This window comes from Perca flavescens, chromosome 5 (genome assembly GCF_004354835.1).
Source record: "Perca flavescens isolate YP-PL-M2 chromosome 5, PFLA_1.0, whole genome shotgun sequence".
Lineage (NCBI taxonomy): Eukaryota > Metazoa > Chordata > Actinopteri > Perciformes > Percidae > Perca > Perca flavescens.
This window is the reverse complement of record NC_041335.1, coordinates 33,470,492-33,481,132: the sequence shown is the minus strand read 5'-3', so window position 1 is coordinate 33,481,132 and position 10,641 is coordinate 33,470,492.

Sequence of the window (10,641 nt, the reverse complement as noted above, 5' to 3'; positions counted from 1 at the left end):
AACAAAAAAAAGAGCATTTACAGAAGAGGAGCATTTTTATTCCCTCAAGCCTTTGTTGAGTCGCTGCTGCACATGTAAATAGTTGCTCTCTCCTTTAATCTCCAGCAAAAACAAGGAGTACTAGATTAAATGGTACTGAAAGGAGGAGGAGGATTAGGATGGATATGGAGGACACACTGCTGCGGCTGCCTCCCTTCTCCTCCTTCTCTCTTAATCTCCCCTCCAAAAGAAAAAAAAAAAAAAAAAAGACCCCCCAAAAAAAATCCCATCCCTGTACATCAGCATTGGTAAATATCAGCAGACATACAGGGAGACTGGGAACAATGACACCAGCTGGGCAACAACAATAGGAAATAAATATCATGTGGCAGGGAGGCAGGCGGTCATCTCCTCCACCTCCACCTCAATCTCCATCCATTTCAACATTCCTGCTGTGTGTCTGCTGCTGTACGGGCGTCTTTGTGGCCTTCACACCTGCATCTGACTGACTGTGTGTGCTCTGAATATCAAAACTATTTCTATCCTTTTTATTTTAATGGTTTCCGCCTTTAAAATGTGAACATGATGTTTAACATAAAGATGAAGCAGCTGCAGGTGTGAGGTGACATCTGATGTGTTTGTTTTTGTGTTGTTGATTTTTTTTTTTTATTATTATTGGCCTCCAGACAATAAAAGGTGCTTTACCTTCTCGGCTCCTCTGTGTTTCTTGGCCGCCGGCGTGTCGTCATGCTGCCGCCTGACAACAATAGCGCTGCCGCCGCTTTTAACTCCACAATCCAGCGCAGTTTTATTGGCAGCGCCGCCGCCGTTACTCCCGCTATTATTGTTATTGTTTACGTTGTTAATGTTGCTATTATCTCCCATGATCCTAGGTTCATGCGCGGCGCAGTGGCAGTGTCCGGGGCCGTCGCGGCACAGATGATGCTCGGGCAGGGCGGACGACGGGAGGAAGAGGGAGGGAGGAGGAGGAGACGAGCCATCGCCGGGCTTCTCCTTCCTCGTCCGGACAGGAGGAGCGGCGGAGTCCCTGTCTCTCTCCCTCTTCCAGCCACGGATCACGTTTTTCCCCTTCCTCTCCTCCTTGCCTTTGGCGCATGTCGCAGGTGAGGCCGTGGTCACTTCGGAGACACCGTTGTTGCTGCTCTCGCTCCTGACGCCGCCCGCGTCTCTGCTGACCGCTGAAATCATCTCCGGACCTTCTCCACCTCCACCAACGCTGCGTCCTTGAGCCTCCCGACGCTGCTGCTGCTGCTGCTGCTGTTTACCAACCCCGACGCACACCGCAACGGCGGCTGAGAGATCCGCCGCCTCCGGTTCCTCTCGTCCCTCCCGGCCGGCTCGGCTGCGTTTAAGCGCGGATCTCCTCGGCTCCGACCCGCCGCTGCCGCCGCCGCCGCCACCGCCGACAGGTCCCCGGGTCTGGAGCGAGGGCAGGGCCGCGTGTCTGTCGGCTGAGCCAGCGGCGCTGGAGGAGGAGGAGGAGGTGATGGAGATGGAGATGGAGGAGGCGGTGGAGGAGGAGGAGGAGGAGGAGGAGGAGGAGGAGGAGGAGGAGGAGGAGGAGGCGGTGTGGTTGGGTGACAGCTCCCTGCAGTCCGTCACCAGCCCTCCATTCTCCCCAGCTCTCAGGAAACTGTTCATCTCCTCCTTTCCTTGTGTCCTTTGTCGATCTTCATAATAATCAGCATTCAAGTCATTGTCATCCCGCCGCAGTGTGGCAAACAGCACCGAGCTATAGGTGGACACATGCAGGTCTGTTATAGGCTGCCGGATCAGGCCTGGTCCATTACAAACTACAACACAGGATGAATGACAGCTGGGGACTTCTGACAGAGACAAGAGGTGCTTGGTATTATGTAGCACCAGTTCCCATCTGAAATAAAAATAAAGAAATGTTTTTCAAAACATAATAATGAAACACTAAAACTAAAGAAATCCCATCGCAGATACACTGCAATATCTGTTTTCAAATAAGACAATATTCTTATTGTTTATTTTCTGTAATAATATTTTAGAGAGTGAATCCAATGTTTTACGTCATTTCTATAGCTTGACAAATATCTCAGAAGGCACAAATTTGATTTTGAAAGAAAAAGAATCGGATTCCTGTCAGAGTAGTAGGCCTGCAGGGGTTGGCCACAAGGGGGCGCTGCAGCGTTTGCTTCATTGTTAAATCATCCACTCAGGTGTAACTGATTGCATGTCCACTAAATGTAATGAACTGATGCATCTAATCCGCTGCTCCTTTCTGGATCTTTGAAATTGCCCTGATTGGTCACAGGGGGAGCTATAACATATGGTTACTGGTTATTTTTCAATATCAAACAATGAGGACAACATTTTTAGTAGTCTCCAACATTCCTATAATCACCTACTGTGAGCAGTATCAGTAGGCTACTCTTAATTTTAGTAAAACAATAATAATCCACTAGAAATTATATTACCGGTGCTCAGGCTATTCTATATTTATTCTATATAACACTTTTATAAATTACTATAGGAAATAATGCTGTTGTAAGCCTGATGAATGTTGATAAAGGATCCTTAAACATACATTCAAGAGCTAAGTGTGCAGTCATTATTTCTGAGGGTATTGTGCTTATTTTGAAATTGCTTACCTCTGATTATTGAAATGTTTCAGATGATAAAGATGACGAATAAAAACATTAATAGAATAGGTCCAAACATTTAAAATTAAGTTTATCTGAACATCCTTTCAAAATAATGTATAAGAATCAGTGGCATTTTTAGGTGAAAAAAATGGTGCAGCAACAACTACCAGGAAATTACACAATTTAACATTATGCACTATTTCACATTTCCTACAAAGTATAACACAGGTGATGATTTGACTGAGAGCAGTTAATGTGGTGTATTCTATAGCAATGGTGTAATGCTGTGTGATGAGGAATCCGCCGACACTGTTTCTTGATTATAAACGTTTATTTACATCAAAAGAATTCAGCATCAATTTACAAGCTCTGCAGAGCTCGGAGAGGACCGTTTTCCCAATTCTCCAGTGGTCCTCTGAATTTCTGCTGTTAGCACATGGTATATCTATTCTTCATAACTTAGGGTGGGATCAATAATTGACCAATGGCTACAAGCCAACTGGCCTTCTTTCTCTCCATTGGTAACACTTTCCAGATGTTTCCAGAGAGGTGTCCTCTGAAAGTAGGCTAAAGTTCATCACTTCTAGCTACATATAGATAGTTCAGATATGGCCTAAATACAAGTTATAGAATGATCAGATAAAATAGGATGACAATACACCTCATTAAATTTAGCTATTTTTTTTCATTTGTCCCTTTCATGTTTGGTAATCCTCTCAGAAACATGTTTAAGGTTTCCTATAGCCTGTTCTTATCCATATAGTTCTTAACTAACTAACCTGGTTAAATAAAGGTTAAATAAAAAAATAAAAAAAAAATTTTTAACGTTACCATCCCGAATCCGAATAAAACAGGGAAGCAAATAAAAAGCTAGCTAGCGTTAGCAGTTAGCCATTTTGTCCTGGAGAACCACTCAAAGTCAAATTTGAGAAATGTATCAGAGGCTTGGTTTATAACATATCCCGTGGCTAGGAGGAACCAAGGTGTTTTTTACATTTTTCTTTAAAATATATACTTTATAATGTGTGCTGTACAAGATAATCCGCATTGTTCACCGTGACCGCAGTTTAGCCTACTATCTTCTTTAAAAACAACGTCTGACAGCTACCAGCCAATGACGAAAACTCAGCTTTGAGCATGTAAGCACTTGACATTGGAAGCATCAAAGCACATTTACATTGTATAATAATGATAAATAACAGTTAAAATATTATTTTATTATTAATTTCTAAATGACTTAGTACCACTAAAACCACACTTTTTTTCCTGCTGCCAGCAGATGGCGCTTTGCCCCATATGACAGATGAGATAGAATTGTATTATCCCACAGGGACATACATGTGCAGCAGTTGCAGTACAAAGTAGGAAAGGGAGAACATATAAAATATTAAAATAACAATAAGGTCCAAATCCAAAATATACACAATGTCAAAAAACATGTATACCAGTTTAAGTGTCTTTATTGTCATATCCACAACAATTACAGTGAAGCAGTTATTGGTGAACAACGCTATATATAAAGAACCAGAAGTAGTAATAAATATATTATAAGGAGATGTAAACAGTATGTCAATATGGATCATAAAATATTAATATTGTGGGTTGCATAACCTGAAGTATAGGTAAACCTGTAGACACGTCTAAGATAATATGTGGATTAATCTTCTCTGATCTTCACAGAATAGAAACTAAAACCTTCTCAGACAGACAGATTAAAGAGTGAAAAAGCAGAATAAACTGACTTAACTGAATTTAAAGTGTATACATCCACAAATTATTAATGTTACTGCTGTTGGTGTGAAGAAGATGTAATCAAAGAAATTCTGCCTTTCTCTGTGGCTGTGTGGTTGTGACGAAGGAATAATGTTTTGCAAACCTGAGCAGTCAACACAGACAGGAATTCATTATCAGAGTCACCTAAGGGAATATATATGATAAATGAGGAGTGATAGTGATGCAATAAATACACCAAGAGCCCACATTCAGTACAAAGACATTTGGAATATTAAACTCTTAACATCCTGGAGAAATTACATTGACTACACACACAGTAGCTGTGGTATTGCAGCTGTAGGGGGGAGACATTTGTTGCGAATGAATTAGATGCAGGAATTTATTGGAAGTTATTGGTTTGGCAGAAGCTCTTGACAGTTCATTTCTGAAATGTCCAATGTGGGGTTTTGAAGGCAGACGTATATATATCAATATTTAAAATCTCAGAGCCAGTATTTTGTGCCAGCATTCAGAAGTGTTTTTGGCTTGGAACTCATTTATTCTATCTCCCAAAGGACACATACCTCTGCCATCTGCTCTTATTAGAATTTATACACTAAGAAAAGTACATTTTAGCCCAAATTGGTTCTCCATCAGGTACAAAGGGATCAAATTGACTAAGGTGTGTGTCATTGGAAAAACATTTTCAGTTACAGCGACAAACGTGGTCAAAACATATATGCACACCTTCAAGCATAATTTAAAGGTCTAATGTGTAGGAATTTCTCCCATCTAGCATTGAGATCATATATCGCAATCAACTCTCTCGCACCACGTATTACAGCTACGGTAGCCTTCACGCTTCAAAAAGCAGGTCTCTTGCTTTTTTCAATATCCTTTTTCTTGTTCTGGGCGAAGAAGAAGAAGACTCCTGTTCCTGAAATTTGGATTTTGGATTTTGAATTTATGGGGTCCTCCATGTTTCCTTCTTCAAAGTTGCCGGGGCCGGGAAGCTACGATACCCATTAGCAGCATTAGCAACGCCTGTGAGTTTATCATGTGACAGCGGAAACGCGAATGCCGGAGCAGTATATCCTGTATGTCTCTTACCGTCTAACGTATTATTATCTACCCCGAATGCAATTTCAAGCCAAAAGGAATACTTGGAATTGATAGTGGAGGTAAATATTCATGAAAAAAGACAAGTTTGTGAACGGGCAACATCATTTTTTTCATAATGAACAACTAAACACGTTACACACTGGACCTTTAAGATATTATCATAATATCACAAACCAGCATTTTATTTAAACACATCCTTCACCTATCTCTGTATTGGACCGTGGTGGATGAAGTATATCAGATCCTTTACTTTACTGTCTCACAGTTTACTGTTTTAAGTAAGGGCCTGAATTCAAAACATTACTTAAGTTAAAGTACTAAAAGTATTATCAGTCCCTCCAGAAAAACGCGATTATGCGATCGCATAATTCAATGCATAATCAGCCAAAGTCTGCATATTATTGCATTTTTTCAAATATGTCGCACTTTCGCCGCATAAATTGCCGATTTCCACGCAAAATATGCGGGGCTTGCATGATTTCATAATACCCGCATTTTCGTTGCAAAAAAGTCACATATATCTTGAAAAGAAAGTTGAAAAATGTTGCGTGTTCTTCACACAAGAGCAGCCATTTTCCCCTGCTGCCATGGGAACGTTATGAAGTGATGTAATTACGCGATGTGAACGTCATCAAAAAGCAGTGTTTTTTTTTCTCTTTTCATCAAACCACAGTTTTTGCAAGTTCCCGCAATTTTTGCAAGTTCCCACAATTTCCATAAATATCCGGCATATTCCATTGCATTTTTTAAGAAAACGTGCCGCATAATCAAGGTTTTTTGCCCGCAATAATAACAACAAAACTCCACATATTTCTGGAAGGACTGTATTATCAGCAAAATGTACTCATTGTGCAGAATGACTCTTTTAAAAGTGTTAAAAATAAAATTATATTGTTATAGAATATTATATTAACATAAGTTGTTGTTATTAATAAATACATGTAAGAGCATTTTTTGAACCTTATAGATGGATTTTAGATACTTCTACTGGCTAGATTCATAATATATAATGCATCATAGCATATAAGCATATCGTATTTTATATCTTTATTTCAAAAGTAACTAACTAAAGTTAGTTCATATTTTCCTCTGAGATGGAGTATAAAGTATAAAGTGGCAGAGAATGGACATTCAAGTAAAGTACAAGCATGTCAAAATTGTACTTAAGTACATTACTTGAGTAAATGTACTTAGTTACATTCCACCACTGGTATTGGACGCACAGAGATTAAAGCATCTGTTGTGGATATATTCCATTCTGTAAAAACTCTGAACAAAGCCTCTCTCATCTGTGTTAATTTCTATCATAACTTGTAACACTGTTTCCCTTCTTAAAGCTGTATCTGTGTGAACCAACCTTGAACTAGTCCTTTCCTGTGGAGCTTCTTTCTTATCTATCTACTCTCACGTCATTGAAGTGAATGGAGCGATTGTTAGAACATGTATATATCCTCGTGTTTCTTATTAAACCTTTAGAACAGGAGTCTTCAATGTATTTTAGGCCAGGAACCCCTAAGCTGAAAGAGAGACGGAGCAGGAACACCCTACCGCATATACTGTATACAATTAAGTTGCATATTAAACTAGGCAATATGGATGAAATAAACATGGATATTATTCATGCATCATGTTTCAATGTTAAACATGCATCTGGAAGGCACAGTGACTCCTTAAGCTTAACTGTATGGCTACCATAAGCTTATCTTCAATGTGTAAACAATTTTCTTTTTTACAAATAGGCCAATCGATCTTTGCTATTCAAATTTTCCATTCATATTCATTTATATTTTCAGACTTATTTTAATTTTTGAAATAAGAAACTTTCAAAAAAAAGTGCAGTCATTGACCAGAGTCCCTGATAAGAGATTTGGAGCAGTAAGAGGAGGAAGAGGGTTCACTGAAATGTCTACAGTACAGTATATGACTATCGTGACACCAAACAAACAGAGTCAATGTACAGACAGTCACAGACAGTTTTATGATGTTTATTTTGCAGGGGTCGAGAAAGACCCCTCCAGTATATATTTGAGGGAAAAAAAGTGGAGCACAGACACACAGAATATTCCCAAACAACGTAACATGGACTCCTGACTGCTCAGAAAAGCTGTGTTAAAGTGTCAGCCAGTGATTCTGTCGCTGCGATGGAGAACTTCAGCGCAGACTCGTTTCGATTGAAAAGGAAGAGCATGATGTCCAAACCTTCCCGTGCTCCGGCCAACACAACCGCAAATGACCGGTAAGAAAACATGAAGGGTTTACTTGCAAAATGAGACATATCCGTTTAAATTTATTTTCCTAAATTGTGTACTTTTGGCTCGATGGTGTTTTAAGCCCCCAACGTCTCCTTCCAGGCAGCGCTGCGACCGTTGACTTCAAGCCACCTAACCCTAACCTTAACCCTAACCCTAACCCTAACCATAACCATTGCCTAATCCTAGTGCCTTCCAGGCAGCACTGCCTGAAAGTCTCCATTTTGGATGTTTAGTGTTTGGCACAACACTTCCAGAAATTCCCTGTTAAGTTTCTTTAGGTGGAGCTGTCTTCTTTCCATCCATGCTAAATACTTGCTTCTTCTTCTTCTGTTACCTTTAAACAAGTGTTTTGTTTCTGGAAATTACATTTTTTTTTTTAAACAGAGACTGTTCTCACGATTGAAGACTAGATCATGTCTTTCCAACAGCAGATGTTCTTTTTTAATAGAGTTATACAGCGTAAGCATGTTACTGTAAGAGAGTGTTGCAGAGTGTGTTGTTTGTAACCTTCTGTCAATTCAGCATTGCATGCATATCATTATCAGAGTCAATAAAAAGTTATCAGAATCGAAACAGCAGGACTTGAGATATCGTCCTTCTTCCTGTCAATAACTGACGCCTGCATTACCCACAGTGTAACAGTTCGGTCAAAGGTTTTGTTGGTGTTGTAGTAGCAGCTAATGTAGCCTGTTCCTGTAGCTAATTCCGCCTGCTGCCAAAAAAGAAATAAATTCAGTAGACAGCGTCTATCAAAGTCTTTCCACAGAAGTGATTGCAGAAACATCTGTCCTGTTAGAGCAGAGCTTCCCAAGCTTCTTCTCCCAGGCTCCCCTTCTTCAGCTAAAAATATTGAATGAATTTCCAATATTGTCTGAAATTACATAAAGGGGGTACTAGGGATGTAATATTGCATTTCCATTTCCAACTTGAGGAGCATATTTTTTTTAAGCATATATCCTGTCAGACAAACGGTACTGACAGCAAATCCTGAGCTGCAGTTCATCCAGTTTGTGTTTGTGTTTCAAAGGTCTCTGTTTACACACCACCACAGCATACAGGTGACTCAACACTGTTCCCTGTCTCACTGTGTGTCACTACATCTATCTATAAATTGCAGGAACGTCTGTCCGTCTGTGTGTATGTGGGTGTTATGCGCATATCTCTCGAACCGTTAGTCCGATGGATTTCAAACTTGACAGGTGTCTTGCCACGGGCACGAGTGAGTGCAGTGCCAAGTTTGACGTTGTTTGGATAAGACATGCAAAAGATATTGTTAAATATATAGGTAAAAGAAGCACACATTGGCTTTTGCCGTTCTAGCCACTCCCCCTTTGCTCACTGAGTGAGCAGTGAGCAGGACCAGAGACAGAGAGCAGCGGAGCTTTGGCAGCTAAAATTTGACATACACCTTAGGCCCACAAAAATATGCAAAGTAGCACTACGTTAATGATCAAACGACACGAGACAACGTCTCTCTCTCTCTCTCTCTCTCTCTCTCTCTCTCCCTCTCTCAATGCACACACACACACAAATGGTCCGGTTCTTGTGGTTGATGAACGCAGACGTGTTGATTAGCTCTCATAACGGGCCGGATGCGATATTACAAATCCCTCTATAGCCACGCCAAGACCCGCCCTTCAATAGCATTTATTGGCCAGGCGTCCATGCTTAAACAAGGTAACGTAACCCCATTTGTTCAGGTCCTATCCCCTGACCAATTGGCTATCCTAACCTTAACCACGCAAGGTCCAATAGCGCACTGCCATGTGTCCATGACGCTAATGTCTGATTACTCCACATTGTCATTGTGATATTTTGTGATTACATTCTGAATCCACTGTGTTCTCTGTCAGGTAAATATAGTAGTACAATGTCTTCCTTTGATGTAGATGTAGCCTACACTGTAATTCAGTAGTAGGCTATACAGTGGAGTTGCATTGTGCTTTGGGGTCCTTCTATAAGTCATTTTGGGGTACAATTTGGTTTTTAGGAATTCAACAAGCAGCAATAACACAGGCCAAGCAATCGGCTCGTTCCAAACAGGCACATTTTCAATGGGTACTGCACTAGTCTTAATATAAATCAACACAAGCAACTTAAGTAAATTACATTTCAACTTTATTTCCAGAGTAGATTATCCTGGTGTAGCATTTGGAATTTCAAGGAAAAATATAATATAAACACCAATGGGATATAACTGTAAGTACTACAACAAGATATTCATTAGTATTAACGTAATCAGACTTTGGAGCACAGATTAATAGTCTGCAAAGTACTAAATGAATGAATCCTGAATTTTCCCTTTGGGGCTTAAACAAGGTTTGTCTTATCTTCATCTTAAAGTAGCTTTATGTAACTTTTGGTTTGTGTTGATTCTAGTGGCCACTTTGGACAAAAGCGTTAGTGTTTTTACCACGGCTCTGTAATAAACTGTATTGCCCACTATATATTACTTTGTTAGCATTACCGGGAGGTCATATAGTTGCGATGAATGTTTTGCTCGGACAGAAAATCATTCATTTACAATAAAAGAATAAGTTATAGATGCATCGTTGCATTTCAAGTGTTGCATGTAACTTAGCCTATTTTGGATGTCTCGTGAGCTAAACCGGGTATCACTGTCACTGTTACGAGCCAAAGCATTAAGAGATTGTTGTAGCAACCAACGTAGTAATAACTTAGATTCATATATCGCAATTCATGAAACCCACGGACGGGAAAAGAAAATAGTAGGCCAACACAAACACGGAGTAAAAGGAATAAAACGTCTGTGCAAAATGGATGGGGGACGTAATTTAATGTTGGCTACTGACGTACAACCACATCGGGCAATCTCAAGTTATTTTACAATCCATCTGTTGGGTAAAAGCACGCTTTTCTGGTGTTCAGCCAAAATCTGTGACCCATCAGAATGTGTACCTGCCGCAAATCATTCTGTGACT